At 39.0% G+C, this 15,448-nt stretch overlaps 1 protein-coding gene across 2 annotated transcripts in view; it reads right to left on the bottom strand.

The window, feature by feature from the left end:
* Pard3b (par-3 family cell polarity regulator beta) overlaps positions 1-15,448 on the bottom strand; it is a 1,032,172-nt gene that overhangs the window by 336,705 nt on the left and 680,019 nt on the right. The window lies entirely within an intron of this gene.

Below are 15,448 nucleotides of genomic sequence, written 5' to 3'. Positions count from 1 at the left end.
AAGGTGCAAGCTACTTGTAATAAAACTTTAAAAGCCTCTTCTCAAGGTGTATTTTTCTATCAGAAGAAAGACCATGGTGATAAAATTCTGTGTAAACAAAGGGATTTGTGAGCTCTAGCTGATAGCCCATTTAATTTAAAATGATGTGCATCTAATAAAACTGACTTTAAGAAAATCCAGTTTTGAATAATCTGTAACTTAAACTAGTTAGTATATGGCTTGCACTTGGACTTGATAAATATCTAATGTGGAAAAAGAATGGTATATTCATTTCAACAATAAAAACATCTTGGTTTTCACTATTTCTCTAATATTGACTGTTTTCCCTTTGTTTTATGACTAAAACAAAATTATATTAAAATGACTCTTACATTGAACATCTCCTAAGTGAAGACTCAGTGTATCAATATTGAATGAGGCAAATCAAGAATACCAGGGGGCTGTGGAGATTGCTCTGTGGTTAAGAGCACTGGCTGACCTTTGAGGAGAACCTGGGTTCAACTTCCAGCACCTACATCTTAGCCCACCACTATCACTACGTCCAATCCGGAGCATCTTAAGGCCTCTTCTGTCCTAAATAAATAAATCTGGAAAAAAACCCCAAAAGCAACAATACTGCCCCCCAACAAAACAAAACAAACAAACAAACAAACAAACAAAACCTTAGAAACAGCACCTGTGATTCTACCCTGATCCACAACATACCAGAAACTCATTTGTAAGTACAAAGCCAATATGAAAACGGTTTCTTCTCTCATTTATAAGTAGAAAGCCAGTATGAAAAGGATTTCTGTTCAATGAAACTCAGAGAAGGATGAGAGGCACGGATCCTTCACATCAATGTTGAGTCAACATCCCACATTGGCACTAACATTTCCATACAGATGATCAGCTCTGTCATCTTGAAAGTACCTTCCTTTTGTTTCCCTTCCTTCCCCAACTGCAGAGCGTGAATGGATAATTTAGTCATATGCATTGAGGTTTTCACTCTGTCTACACTTTCTGTAAATCCATCTTACACACAATAATGTAATGAACTTTGTGTCCATAGCACTGAGGCTAATACCAGGAGCCAACTGCTGTTAGTGACTAAAATATGGAGTGTTCTTTTATCCTCAGGAAACCTTCGGTACTCCAACCATTTCTTGTTTATGCTAGTGTCTTATGAGTCTGAGAACAAATGAGCTTAACATATTTTTAATGAAAATTTCAGCTTTACTATTAGGAAACATAAGGGGCATGTAACCCCAAATTCATGATATTGTATACATAATATGTATTGCTAGTTCAAGTCATAGATAAAATGAAATGATAAAGTGTGTAAATATATAAACATATTTTCAAGTAATAAGAAAACATATCTACTAATTTATGAAGAAAAGCTTGAAAAACTAGGCTCCCTTGTTAATATATCATAGTAGACAGATGACAGGATTTTTAAAATTTGCGTTTAAAAATAAATATGTAAGATTATACTGAATCCAAGAGTACTGGTACATATCTAGAATTTCACCATTCTGAGGGCAGATGCAGGAGGATTACTGTGACTTTAAGACTAGCATGGTTGTCATATAAATTTTAAGACCATTCAGGACTACACAAGGAGACTTTTTCTTAAAACACAAGCAAAACAAACAAAACAAAACCAAATTTAAATGAAAAGAAACTAGCAGAAATTTTAGTGACTAATGACATCTATGTGCTTATATTTCCCAAATATTTACAAAATGAACAAATGTCTCATTTATGAGTGTAAGATCTCCTATAAATACATGAGTTGATTAAACTTGGTACCAATTTTCTATCTGCTAAGATCTCTATTTCCACACAGCTGTTAATTTTCAGAGAAAAAAAAAACACTAGTTGTTTCAAACTACTGAACATGATAATAGCAAAAATGAGACTGGTCATTAACTCTAGTAACTGTCTTTGCCTTCATCTCAGGCTTTTCGTTAACCAAATGAATTAATGACTGCTAGCTCCTTCAAAGAATTATTACTTAATTTAATCTGTGCGATCTTGTGGACAAATCCAAGCTTCAGCTCCCATCTCAGTGCAGACAGCTCCTTAGGCTATGACACCAGCCTTGACTGGCCTCCGGAGTCCCCAGCTCATGTTTTAAAAGGGCTCTTCCTCTCAGGCTGACTTCTCTGTAGGTTTTGACTTTGCTGATAGAGCTACCTAGCTTCTGAGCCTTCATCTAAATCCCTTCCATTGGCTTTAAATGCAATGCATTATGGGGTTGGAAAGATGATCAGTAGTGAGCTAAACGCTGCTCTTGCGGAGGGTCAGAGCTCTGCTCCCTCCACCTGTACCCACAACGGGAGACACAGCTCTGAAACTCCAGGTCGAGGTGATCTGACACCCTCTATAGCTTCTGTGGCACCCACACAGAGACGTGAACACACAAACACACATGCACGAGTAAAATATGGTTCAGGTAATGCATTATCGAACTCTATGCTTTTGTCTCTAACATTTTCAACAATGGAGTCCTTGTTTCTCTCTTATTCACTCAGTGTTCTTTACCTCTAATTGCACTTATATGAAAATGGCTGAGCTAGGCCTGGAGCTATATGCATCTGTACTCTTGACAGTTTAGATGCTGAGACAGAAGGATTAGTGCAAGTTCAAGGCTAGCCTGGGTTACACAGTGACTGGTGGATAACAGTCAAACAAACAAATAAAAAATAAAAGACAAAACAAAACAATGACTGAATGAATCAGCTAATTGCAAAATAGACAAACTCACTACTTTATGAGGTACTTTGCTTATATTTAAAAACTTAGAAGTATCTTAGACTAATCTGGTATTCTGAATACAGATCCTTTGCTAAATATAAATTTTTCAAGTATTATCAATCTGATTTTTCTTTCCACATCTCAGAAGTGTTGTTTAAAGAACAAACACAGGGCCAGATTGATGCTTGAATTCAACTACAGGGACCCATATAGTGCAAAACACATGCACACACACACACACACACACACGCACGCACCATATATGTATACAGGCAATAAATGTAACAAACAGAAAGCATTTAAAATTGAATTGTTTTTCTTTTATATTTCATATTTTTATCTTTTTAATTATTCTGCTTAACCTACTGATACTAAATTTTGTTTTTTGTTTCCTAAAAGTTTTATGGTCTTAAATGTATTATTTAGATTTGTAAACCGTTTTAATTCTCAAAATGACATAAAGTGTAATAGAATGATTTTTCCTTCCTCCCTCCCTCCCTCCCTCCCTTCCTTCATCTTTCTCTCTCTTTCTCTTTCTTTCTCTCTCTCTCTCCCTCCCTCCCTCCCTCCCTCCCCCTCTCTCTCTCTCTCTTTCTTTCTTTCTTTCTTTCTTTCTTTCTTTCTTTCTTTCTTTCTTTCTTTCTTTCTTTCTTTCTTTCATCTACCGGTTCCACAATGAAGACCTCCACATAATGGAAACAATAATAGTCTGATTTTCATTTGCGAGGTCTTTCTGTCTGCTATTTAAACGATGAAAGGAAAGTCCTTAGCAAGGAACACATAGCAGGCAGGACATAGCTGTGTCAGCACTTACAACTTTAGGATTGCAGTAGGCTTCTACAGACTTCCTCAGTTTCTGCTCTACCATCTCTTTTTAAATATTTCTCTTCAGTTAAAGAAAAGAGTCAATGAAATTAAGGAAGATAAATATGGACAGTCTGAGTCTGAGTGAAGTAAGAAAACGTTGGTGATAGTTTCAGAATGAGACAGATTAGCTTTAGAAAGGAAACACCATATCTAATGGCCGCTCTCCCTTCATCTCTTCTCACCCTTTATACTTCTCCAGAGTCAGAAAGAATAATTCCCCCAGCACTATCTTGGACCTCAAGTGAGCCCTCTGTGACTTTTAGGTTACATTCCATATTCTGAACTTTGATTACTTGCAGTTTCATAAGGAAAGCCAATGCATGATACTTTATTTTTAAATAACCCAACTGCTCCAAAAATATTTGCATATAAAAGTGTAATTTATAAGGAAAATATATATCACCAGTTGACAAAGAGCATATTGTACATCAATAAATGGAGTGTCTCCTTGACTTGCCCCTTCTTATAGACACTAATAAACATTTAAATGACTTCTTTACAGTCAGACTTGGGGTATTTGTTTGCTTTTGTTGTGTATTGCACTGTGCATTCCTTCTAGTTAGGGAGACTCCATGATTACAGTATACTGTGCATAACTCACTGATGACAACTCATACCACAGAAACAACACCCTTTAAACACCAAAGAAACATCCCTGTGGTCGTATGAAGGGTTCTCCTTCCTTTTTACACTTTGGAAGCAACACAGGAACAATTTCTAACCTGCCCCTCTGTCACAACCATATGCGCTGAAACAGCCTAGAGGGGCAGATGTGTAATCTGGGAAAAAAATCCAACATCAAGACCTCCTTGGAGCCCATGCTATTGTGTCTGCAATGCCAGCTCTAGATGGTATGCCCAGAAAATCTAATTCATGGGAAACAAAGCTCAGAGAATGGAGAAAAATAAAAAAGCCTACTGACTTCTTCAACCACAATAGGCAATTGGCACACCATCTATTCAATCATAGCTGACTGAAGTTGCTACTTCCAGAGGACTGGCATGGCTAGTCCCTCAACCTGCTAGACCCCTGATACAAAGGTAGCTCTTAGGCTGTGTGATGAGAATGGTCTTTGTCCAAGATCCCAACTTAGTCTCCTGGCTCAACACTCACATTGTGGCCACACAAGTCTTAAGTGAGTGACAACTCAGTATGAAAACTTTGCAAGAGCATCAGGATTTCTGCACTACGGACAGATTAAAGTCTGGGGAAGGCGGTGTGGTAAAGAATGCTTGTAACCTCAGTGCTGGAGAGGCAGAGACAAGCTGATCCTTGGGGCTTGCTGCTCAGCTAGCATAGCCTGCTTGTCCTATTCTGGGCTAATGAGAGGCCTTGGCCAACCCCTTGTTATGGTTTGCATATGGCTGGACCAGGGAGGAGCACTATTAGAAGATTTGGCCCTGTTGGAGTAGGTGTGACCTTGTTGGAGTAAGTGTGTCACTGTGGGTGTGGGTTTAACACCGTCATTCTCTCTGTCTGAAAGTCCACTAGCAGCCTTCAGATGAAGATGTCGAACTGTCAGCTCTGTCTGTACTATGTCTGCCTGGATGCTGTCAGGCTACTGCCTTGATGATAATGGACTGAACCTCTGAATCTGTAAGTTAGCCCTAATTAAATGTTGTCCTTATAAGAGTTTCCTTGATCATGGTGTCTGTTCACAGCAATAAAACCCTAACTAAAATACCTCTAACCCTCAAAAGGCAGCCAGCACCTGAGGAATGACATTCACCATGTAATTGTTTTCTCTGGCCTCTAAGTGAGTTTAAACACACAGACATACACACACACACACACACACACACACACACACACACACACACACAAAGATGCACAGAACATGTTTGTATGAGCCTTTGTTAAAATGACCAGAGCTGTCTCAGACTCAGTTCAGAACCTAAAGGACCTATCAAGCAGCCAACAGTCTTTGAAAGTGGTCACAACAGCTCAACCTGAAGAACATCCCCACGGTTCAAAAGGAATCCTGATTAATATCTGATCCATGGGCCATATAAGCAGTGATGACAAATAACCAGATAAGTCTTGTCTTCCTCCGCTTTACCACAGGGCACCTTATAATCCAATAAAAACTCTTCCGTGAACCCTATTTTATTTCTTCCTATAACAATGAATCACTGAGCATCTCTAGACAGAGCAATAAACCATAGCTTGTAACTACAAATATAACTACAACTTTTTATTGTGTAGTTTCTTAGTAAACAGAATTTTCCATTTCTAACTTTCTCAGGGTATCGTGAACACTATTCACGGCTTTGTTCCCATGTCCTATGGATTTCCGCAATCTTCCACAAAGTGGATCAAGATGGATTTTTTCATGTCAAATATGAGTTGAAGCCGATGAAACAGCCATGCCTGGCACCAGGTATGTTCTTATTCACATCAAACCTGGAGCCTTATTTGAATCTAGCACTTTATAAAAGAAAATCATGCACTCATTCACTCAACAAATAATGGACTCATACTTTCACTTCCAATAGTAAGTCACATCTTAAGATCTGATGATAAAATATAAATAGAAATGCATTGTTCTACTCAAAGGAGATTTAAGAAAATCCTTAAGCCTGGCCTTTTGACAAACAAAATCAAACAAGTAAAAAACCCAGGAGTGAATGGTGGAAAGTGTCCATACTTAGTGTTTAAGATTGCCTTCCTGGTGAATGCTGGGAGTATGAGGATGCAGCTGGGAGATATGGGGGTGTGTGGAGCATCGGGTAACTAGGTCAAAAGTAGGTGAATCAGAGCAGTGATTCCTCAGTGGCCTAAAGTCTTAGTAGAAGGGTCGCTGGGAAACCCCAACATCCTGCACATGCTTTTTGTAGCAAAGGAGGCTGGCTCTTGAGAGGGAAAATAACCAAACAGTGACAATTACCACCATATTTCTTTGAGAATTTCCAGCCATTTATCTGACCTAGGAAGCAGTCTCTTAAGTTTATTTTATTTCAAACAACTAGAAAATGACTTGGAAGTTATACTATTTCACAATTTCCTTAGAATAAGGAATTATACTATGTGGGGAAAAACAAAGGTAAATGCAAATTAGTGTCTTCATTCTTCTCATACGTAAAACCAACCAAGGATGGATCCATGCTTCTCACACACAAGGGCCAACCAAAACTGGACACCTATGTTCTTATACACAAGAGCAGCCAATAATGGCATCCAGGTGTAAGGAAAGTCAGCGTGAGGGCACAGCATGTTGGTACTTTGAAAGCAACATGAGAATATCAGAAAGAAACATTGAAGAACCTTAAACTTTAAAATGAGCCTAGAAAATAAGTTTGGAGGAATAATTCACAAAAGACTACAGAGTCAAATAATTAGAGAAAGTATGAACAGGGATTTTATGGGCATTATTTACTGTGGCCTCAGACATATACACCAAATACTCTGATGAATATGGTAGATACTCCACAAGGAAAAAAAAGAGACAGGACATGAAAAAGATTAGAAGACAATTTGTTCCATATGATGAAACATTTTAATATATGTCATTGGATGTGTACTCTTAACCTTCTTGGTTGTGCACCAAGAAGGTTGACATAAAGAACTCAACCTCAAGTTTTAGAGCTTAGTAAAAGTGAGTGTTAAAAATAAATAGAATTTAAAAATATGAAGGGAGAAGAGACTGATCACAGTTAGAGAGGGCACTAAGACTGAAGGCTGAGTTCTCACAGTAGAAGACAGAAGCCAGTTTAAAAACAAACAAACAAACAAAAAAAAACACAAAACAGAAAGAACAACAAAAAAAAACCACTAACGTGTTCAGCATGCTTTCAGCCTAACATTAAATAGCCAGGAAAACAATGTGTCAAGAGAAAGGCATTTTCTGTGAAACAAAACAGCGCTATTGGTATACCATCAGTAAGAAAACGAGAAGGCATATTTCAGAAGAAGGAAAAAGACCCTGGAGGACTAGTCTGAGAGCTATAGAATTGTGAGGAAAAATATTAAGTATTTGGATAAAATTGAACAAATATTGAAGACATAAATTAGTAAAATTAATACAAAACTTGTGGGATCAAGAAATACAGAAACAAAGTAGAAAATCTTAAAATTATACAAGAGGTAGAATTATACATGAACTGCTAGATTTTATGTGGGCATAATATACTCAGATTGTTGATCTTTCAAATACATACATACATATGTATGTGTGTGAAAAATGAGATATCAATTTAAGGAAGTAGAAAAAGTGTTATTGAAAGTTTCAAACAGAAAACAAGATGATACAGCCATTTAGATATACTAGCAATTATAGTAACTATAGATGTGCTAGAATAGCAGAAATAATTTACATTGTATTAAAACAAAATGCAGCTACCTGTCAGGACAACACACACACACACACACACACACTAAAGCATCAGGGCATGGAAAGTTTGAAAGTAAATAGGTTCAAGTAAAAGCCAGTGAGGTGGCTCAGCATACAAAAGTAAGTGTTCATAGCACAAGCCTGAGAACTTGAGTTGGACTCTAGAACACATGGTTAAGACCACTGACACTCAAAAGTTGCCTATGAATTCCAAACCTGTCTGTGACACACTTTGCAAAACACTGCCTAAGGAACAGACGAAAGAGCTTACGGGAACTGAGGTCTTATTGGGGATTCCTTTAAGATGGTGCCATCAGGGAAGGTCTCTGTGAGAAAAGCATATTTGACTAGGGAACAGACTAGGTATGTGTGACTAGTTAAAGGTCTTGCCAAGAGAACAAGGAGAACAAGTAGCTTGCTGGAAAAATAAGAGGAGTCAAGTTCTCCTAAGAGGAGGAACTAGGATGGCATTGTAGAGGAAGGCAGAGTAGAGGAAGCATGCTTGTGGGACCCCAATAAAGCATCTGGCTCATGGAAGTGACTGGAGCCACAAGAGCATTTGAAGCAACTGAGGACCACTGCTTGCCCCAAGGTTTTCAGCTCCCTTTTTCTCCAATGTAGAGACCATGCCTACAGAATAGAGAATGTGAGGCTGGTTTAGTTAAGAGACTAGATTTTTGAGTTCTTCAGATCAGGGAGGTTTGGTCCATGATGAGAAATATCCCCTGGGGTCACTGTGACCTTCTGAGGCATGAATGGGCATACTCAGGGACACATAAATTCTGGTCTGTCTCCGGAACTGGTATGGCTTTTGAGGTCCATGTGGAAAGCAAGTGAGTGCTGGAACAGCTTTGTCTCTAGTGTAATGTCCTGCAGCAAGACAGCAAGCAATACGGGGAGCCATAGACCTTTCAATGAAAAAGCCAATGCTCAACTATACCCATAAGAAAAGGAACCCAGTATGTGTTGTGGGTAGGTTCTTTTTTTTTAATAATTTATTATTTTTATTAGTTATTTTCCTCGTTTACATTTTCAATGCTATCCCAAAAGTCCCCCATACCCACCCTCCCAATCCCCTACCCACCCACTCCCCCTTTTTGGCCCTGGGGTTCCCCTGTACTGGGGCATATAAAGTGTGCAAGTCCAATGGGCCTCTCTTTGCAGTGATGGCCGACTAGGCCATCTTTTGATACATATGCAGCTAGAGACAAGAGCTCCGGGGTACTGGTTAGTTCATATTGTTGTTCCACCTATAGGGTTGCAGTTCCCTTTAGCTCCTTGGGTAATTTCTCTAGCTCCTCCATTGGGGGCCCTGTGATCCATCCAATAGCTGACTGTGATCATCCACTTCTGTGTTTGCTAGGCCCCGGTATAGTCTCACAAGAGACAGCTATATCTGGGTCCTTTCAGCAAAATCTTGCTAGTGTATGCAATGGTGTCAGCATTTGGAAGCTGATTATAGGATGGATCCCTGCATATGGCAATCACTAGATGGTCCATCCTTTCGTCACAGTTCCAAATTTTGTCTCTGTAACTCCTTCCATGGGTGTTTTGTTCCCATTTCTAAGAAGGGGCAAAGTGTCCACACTTTGGTCTTCGTTCTTCTTGAATTTCATGCGTTTAGCAAATTGTTGGTTCTAATACTATTTGTATTTATTCTACTCCTGGAATCACACAGAAACCCACAGGTCCATGCCCCCAGTTGACTCTGATTGGGAAATAAAGTTGCTAGTAGCCAATGGCTGAGTAGGGAGACAGAGGCAGGAATTTTAAGATACCTGGCTACAGAAGACATAGTAACAATCATGTAAAAGCCAGGAAAGTGGCCCCAGGAGGGCTGCCCAGCAGGGTCCAGGACAGCAAAGATGAAATACAGATTTAGTAAGTATTAATTCAGGAATATCAGAGGGTAGTGTGTGTTAGCCACGTGGAGTTAGGGAGTAGCCCGGCCATTGCGCTATTAGGTATATTAAAAATAAGGCTGTGCATGTGTGTGTCTCATTCAAGAACTCCAGAGCATTGGGGTGTATGATGGTATGGTTTGTATATGTTCCACCCAGAGAGTGACACTATTAGAAGGTATGGCCCTGGTGGAGTAGATGTGGCCTTGTTGGAATAGGTGTGTCACTATGGTTGTGGGCTATCAGACCCACTTCCTAGGTGCCTGGAAGTCAGTCTTCCACTAGCAGCCTTCAGATGAAGATGTAGAACACTCATCGCTGCCTGCATCATGCAAGTCTGGATGCTGCACTGCTCCCACCTTGATGATGATGAACTGAGCCTCTGAACTTGTGATCCAGCATCAATTAAATGTTGTCCTTTATAAGAGTTGCCTTGGTCGTGGTGTCTGTTCACAGCAGTAAAACCCTAACTAAGACAGGATGGGTAGTGAGGAATCACTGCCCCAGCCAGGAAGAACAAAGCAAATTACCATATTACCTACCACTTCAAGTATGTTAGTCTTAGGTACATGAAGGTCTCAGAGTGGTGGCACTGTTTTTCCAAACATGTTTCCAGGACAGGCGGAGCTCATGACAACATTAGTTATCTGACACAGTGTATCAGAAAGATCAATGTTTCTCAGTTTATCAACTTACACTATCGTTCATTTTCATTGCTATGCTTACACAGTGTTCTGTACTGTTTTATTGTGTCAATTTTCCTTAAGATAACATGCATATGTGTGCTGTGTATATATGTGTGCATGTGTGTTCTCCTGTGTATGCACATGTGGAAGACAGATGTATATAGAAGTTTTTGTTGTTTATTTGTTTGTTTGGGGGGGGGGTTGGTCAATTGCTTTTCTTTCCCAACCTCATTTTATTGAGACTGGGTCTCCGTGAGCCTGGAGCTCACCATTTTGGCCACACAGATTGGCTAGCAACCCCAGTGTTTCTCAGCATCCCCCACAGCCAGGGTTACAGGCAGGAACAAGTGCACCCACCATTTTTTGTGGTTTATGAGGTCCTTATGCTTACAGAGTAAGTATTTTATCCAATGGACTATTTTTCCAGCCCCCAACATGCTTTTTTTTTAAATGTGAATTAATACAAATATGCACTTTTAAAAGAGTACAATATATTTCCCAGTGTAAACCACTTAAGATGAGTCTTGGATGGCCAGACTACTAAATCAACTGCTGGCCATATTTCCTCTTGAGGCCGTTAGTACAGGAAGTAAAACGGCTCCATCACCATTTTGAAGCCAATTTTTCTGAATGCCTTGACAATTCACTCACTAATGGTAAATCATGATATTTTTACAAAACTATCTGCCATATTATTATTATTACTTGCAGTTGTGGTTTGGTTTTCCTACTTTAAAAATGCATGCATTAAAAAAAATCTTGATTAATATAGGGCTTCTCTGAGACAGGACATTTTCAGTGGCTTGGCCTCATTTTGATGGGGAGAGTTTGTAAGTTGCTTTGTGAGGACTTATGGTTTCTGAATAACTGTAAAGTGTGGATAAATTTGCATTTACTTAGTTTAGAAGTAATCTAGGTTGTTTAAAGTTTTCTGTTTAATTTTGACATATTTACTATCAGCCTTTCTTATTGTTAAGTCTGCTTTTTATTGGATGCAGTTGTGCATCATGGACCACTAAAAAAGATCCTTTTTATACACAGCACCACAAAGGCACACTATTAAATATATTACAAGGACTAAGTTCCAGCCCTCTGGGAGACCAAAATTGTCAGGGTTTTTTAAATATTCTCTAAGCATGCTTTTCATTATGTCTCCCCCCAGTCACCCACAACTGGGGGGTGTCTCACAGTTAAGCCTTTTTCCATTCCTTTTCAGCAAATGCTCTGACCCTACACAGGTTCCCTCTATAGTTCAAGGACTGAGAATTTCATCTTCTTCCTAGCAACTGCTTTCTCTCTCTCTCTCTCTCTCTCTCTCTCTCTCTCTCTCTCTCTCTCTCTCTCTCTCTCTCTCTCTCTCTCTCTCTCTCTCTCTCTCTCTGTTCTTCTGCACATCCGGTTTGCTGGTCCCCATGTAAAATCTGACTATTTGAACATTTCTTTTTACAAGACTGAAGGAGTGGTCCTCTAGAGTGTTTTAGAATATGTACAATAAGCATCCTTTGGGTTTTCATTTCATTTCATTTCTTGGTACTCCACTCCTAAAACACATCGGATATTTAAACAGTGACTCCTCCTGAGTCATCATGAAATGACAGACAACTTTTAAGTGTTCTCTGCATGGTTCAAACTGTTAGTCCTCATCCTAAATCTGGAGAGGAGAGAGGTGCTAAAGGCCGGGGTGATCATCAGTGACCAATGAGGTGACCTGCTGTGCCTATGGAAAGATGATTCCATTAAAAGCACCCAGGCACAGCTATTAAAGAACACTCAGACTGCCACTCATAAGCTTGAGAGCACAGAGAACACATGGAGAGATGTGAGGAGTCTCAACTGCCCCTCCATACCTGTCCATGCACCCCTTCCAATCTGGCTGCTTCAACTGTGTCCTCTGTAAGTCAAATGTTTCCCTGAGTTCTATAAGCTTCTCTATGAACTAGTGATGAAAGACTTGACAGAACCCTGCTGTATTGGTGGCTTGCCAGAAGAATAGGTTGTGGGGCAATAAGAGACAAAGCCAGAATCCAGAGACATATGTAGCTGAACAAGGTAAGTCCTAACCCAGATGATGGGCCTGGGACAGTATAGGCATAGCATGGTGATGTGCACTTAGCAAAAATATTTATAGCTGCAGGAACAAAATTTTGAAGGAATCAGAATTCTTCCCTGAATAGGTATGTGTGGATGCTTTCTATCCTTATGAAAAAGAGCTCACTTCAATGATGAAACCCATGTATACATGCATACCCCAATTTATCTAATAAAAAGTCCCAACTGTCAAAATAAATGCATTATAAAATATTTTGACTATGAATTAGTTGACAATGTTATACCTTTACATACGATTTCTAAAAAGTAAAATTTAAAGCATATCTCCTATTATTATGCAGTGGAGTTCCTATGTCTGAGCTCATTTTCATACTTCCCTGGCTCAGCTTTAAATCTGAGTTTTCAGGATAACATGTTGCCCAATTTCAGTTGAGAAAATTAAGCTTTAAGACTTTGCTGGACTGCAGATATTTGTATCTTCATTAGTTAATACAGACCGAATAAAATTTTCACAGATGTTTGAGATACAAAGTTGGCAGTCCATAATCTTTCTGTGTCGTTAGACTTAGAAAGCCTTGGTTGCTTAGTTGAGTTTGTTCTACTACTGATTTACACAGAAAATGCTTTGTCTTTGGAGCGTGATCTAACTCTGAGCTTCCAATGTAAAGGTCCTAGAACAATTCAATAGAGACGGATGCTTTCTGCTTCGTTCTACCTGTTCTTCACAGTGAACTGCTGCTGTTTAAAGCTAGAGGCATAAAGCCCAAGAAATTCCTTTGTAACAGCCCATTGCAAAGAGTTTACTGAAGACAGCCTCAAGCTAAACATGAAAGGGGGAAAAATAGATCAGTGCTCCAACGGTGGGACAAAATTTGTTACTATGATTTGAAGTCATAGCTTAGTTTTTCCACACAGAACTTGCAGATGCACAGGCTGGTAAGGGCATTGCTGTCCATGTGCTACGTGACTCTGCCTGGCCTATGTTCCTCACACTGTGCAGAGTTCCGTAGAAAGATGGGGCAGGCAGCTCATGAAGTTTTGACATCAAATGCTTACTTGGTGCTTGTCACCTCTCGTGTGGCCGTCTCGCACCACTTTCTTAAGTGCGGGTGTTTACTCTAGCATTTAGAAACACATTTGGAATTGTTGGTTTCAAATCACTCCTTGCTAAACATTCAAGGCATAGTTCCCTCAGCTAATGAAGTCTGGAACTTCCTCTGCCCTGGGGAACTTGACACACCCACCTGTCTTTATGGAATTATTTTCCACTTACTTAAACAATTCAAAAACTTTGAAAACTTTAAAATGTCTAAATCAGTTTTTAAGACATAGTGCTTTTAAATTTTTTAAAATATGAATACTTTTAAACACAGTAAATTTTATTTTCAAAGATAGAATGTCAAATTCTGAATAATGAAAGGAACAGCATAATAAAATCTGCTTATGAGAATCTCATAATGTAGATCAATATATCAAGGTAAAGGGGGAAATACAGAGACTATATGAACAACTTCATTGGAGATTCAGAAAAAAATCTTTTTCTGTGCATTTATGAGAGGCAAATAAAATACAGGATCAAAGTGAAAAGGTCACATATGAACAGCAGATCAGAAGTCTGCAAACTTCAAGCAAACTCCAGATTTCTTGTGCTTAGAAGCATATTCCACTCCAGGGGAGTTTGCTGATAGAATATTAAAGAAAATATTACAAATTCTGTGCCAAATACTTCCATCTTTTTACTGTTCACTCTGGGTTTGAGGAAATTCAGAGGATTTGAACGGTAATTGAGATCACCAAGCTGTCCACATTTGCACAAGTTGTCTACACAGCAAGAGACTCAGTTTGCAGCACAGTTCTGTCCTTAAGGAGGCAGCCCTTCCACAAGATAATATTCTTTAAGCCCTAGTCTACTCTTGGAAATAAGTAGGTTGTACAGGAAGAATGTTGCGTCCTCATGTTCTGTTATCCACACATTGAGAACTGGAGATACAACTATAAGTGCTAACAGACACTTTGCTTTGTAAGATGGCAGTTCATCTGCCATCCATTGAATGTGGCATGTCTTTGTTGGTATGGGTCTGTGCCTGTATACTGTATATTAACTACATAAATAAGAATTACATGTATATTTATAATTTATATTACATACACAAGAATTATATATGTATGTATATACTTGTGACTTTTTAAAAAGATTTTTGAGACACAGTCTCACTGTGTGTTGCAGGCTTGCCTCAAACTCATGGTAATTCTTCAGGGTGTCTTGAGCATTAGCATTGCATGCATAGCCAACCACACCCAACTTCCAATGTAAGTATTTAGTTACCTATCTATTTTTTCAATGAATAATTCCCCAATTCTTTCATGGGTTAACTGTTACCTATGGTGTTTCTGGTTATCTTGGACCATAACTTTGACAACCCTATAAGGTCAGAATGTACTGACTTGACATTGGAAAATGAATACCATACACAACCCCAAGTCCTCACACTTTCTGCCTACATATCCATCCACACCGCAGGTGACTCTTGCAAGCCACCTGCTACAGAAGCATCCTATGCCTACCTGTAATAACAGCCTCTTTTCTGTTTCTTTTCTCCCAATTTTTTTCATCTCAGCTCATAGAGTGTTCTCTTAGTTTAGAGTGTTTCATTAATAGAACATGAAACAAGCCAGTAAAAACAGGTTTTCCTATATTCTCTAGATATACCTCCATTTTTTCTTGCCCTTTTAGAAAGATCATATATTTTCCTCTGAACTTTTAGAAAGGTCACTTAAGCCTTTCTCACCTCTTATTCATACTTGAGGTACTTTCTTGTATGCTTAATCCCTCCCCTGCCCTGTCCCCAACACACAGTCTACTAAAACTAACT

This window comes from Mus caroli, unplaced genomic scaffold (assembly GCF_978045245.1).
Source record: "Mus caroli unplaced genomic scaffold, Mus_caroli_1 scaffold_1, whole genome shotgun sequence".
In the NCBI taxonomy this organism is placed as follows: Eukaryota; Metazoa; Chordata; class Mammalia; order Rodentia; family Muridae; genus Mus; species Mus caroli.
The sequence above is the reverse complement of the archived record's forward strand: the minus strand, read 5'-3'. Positions and strand labels throughout refer to the sequence as shown.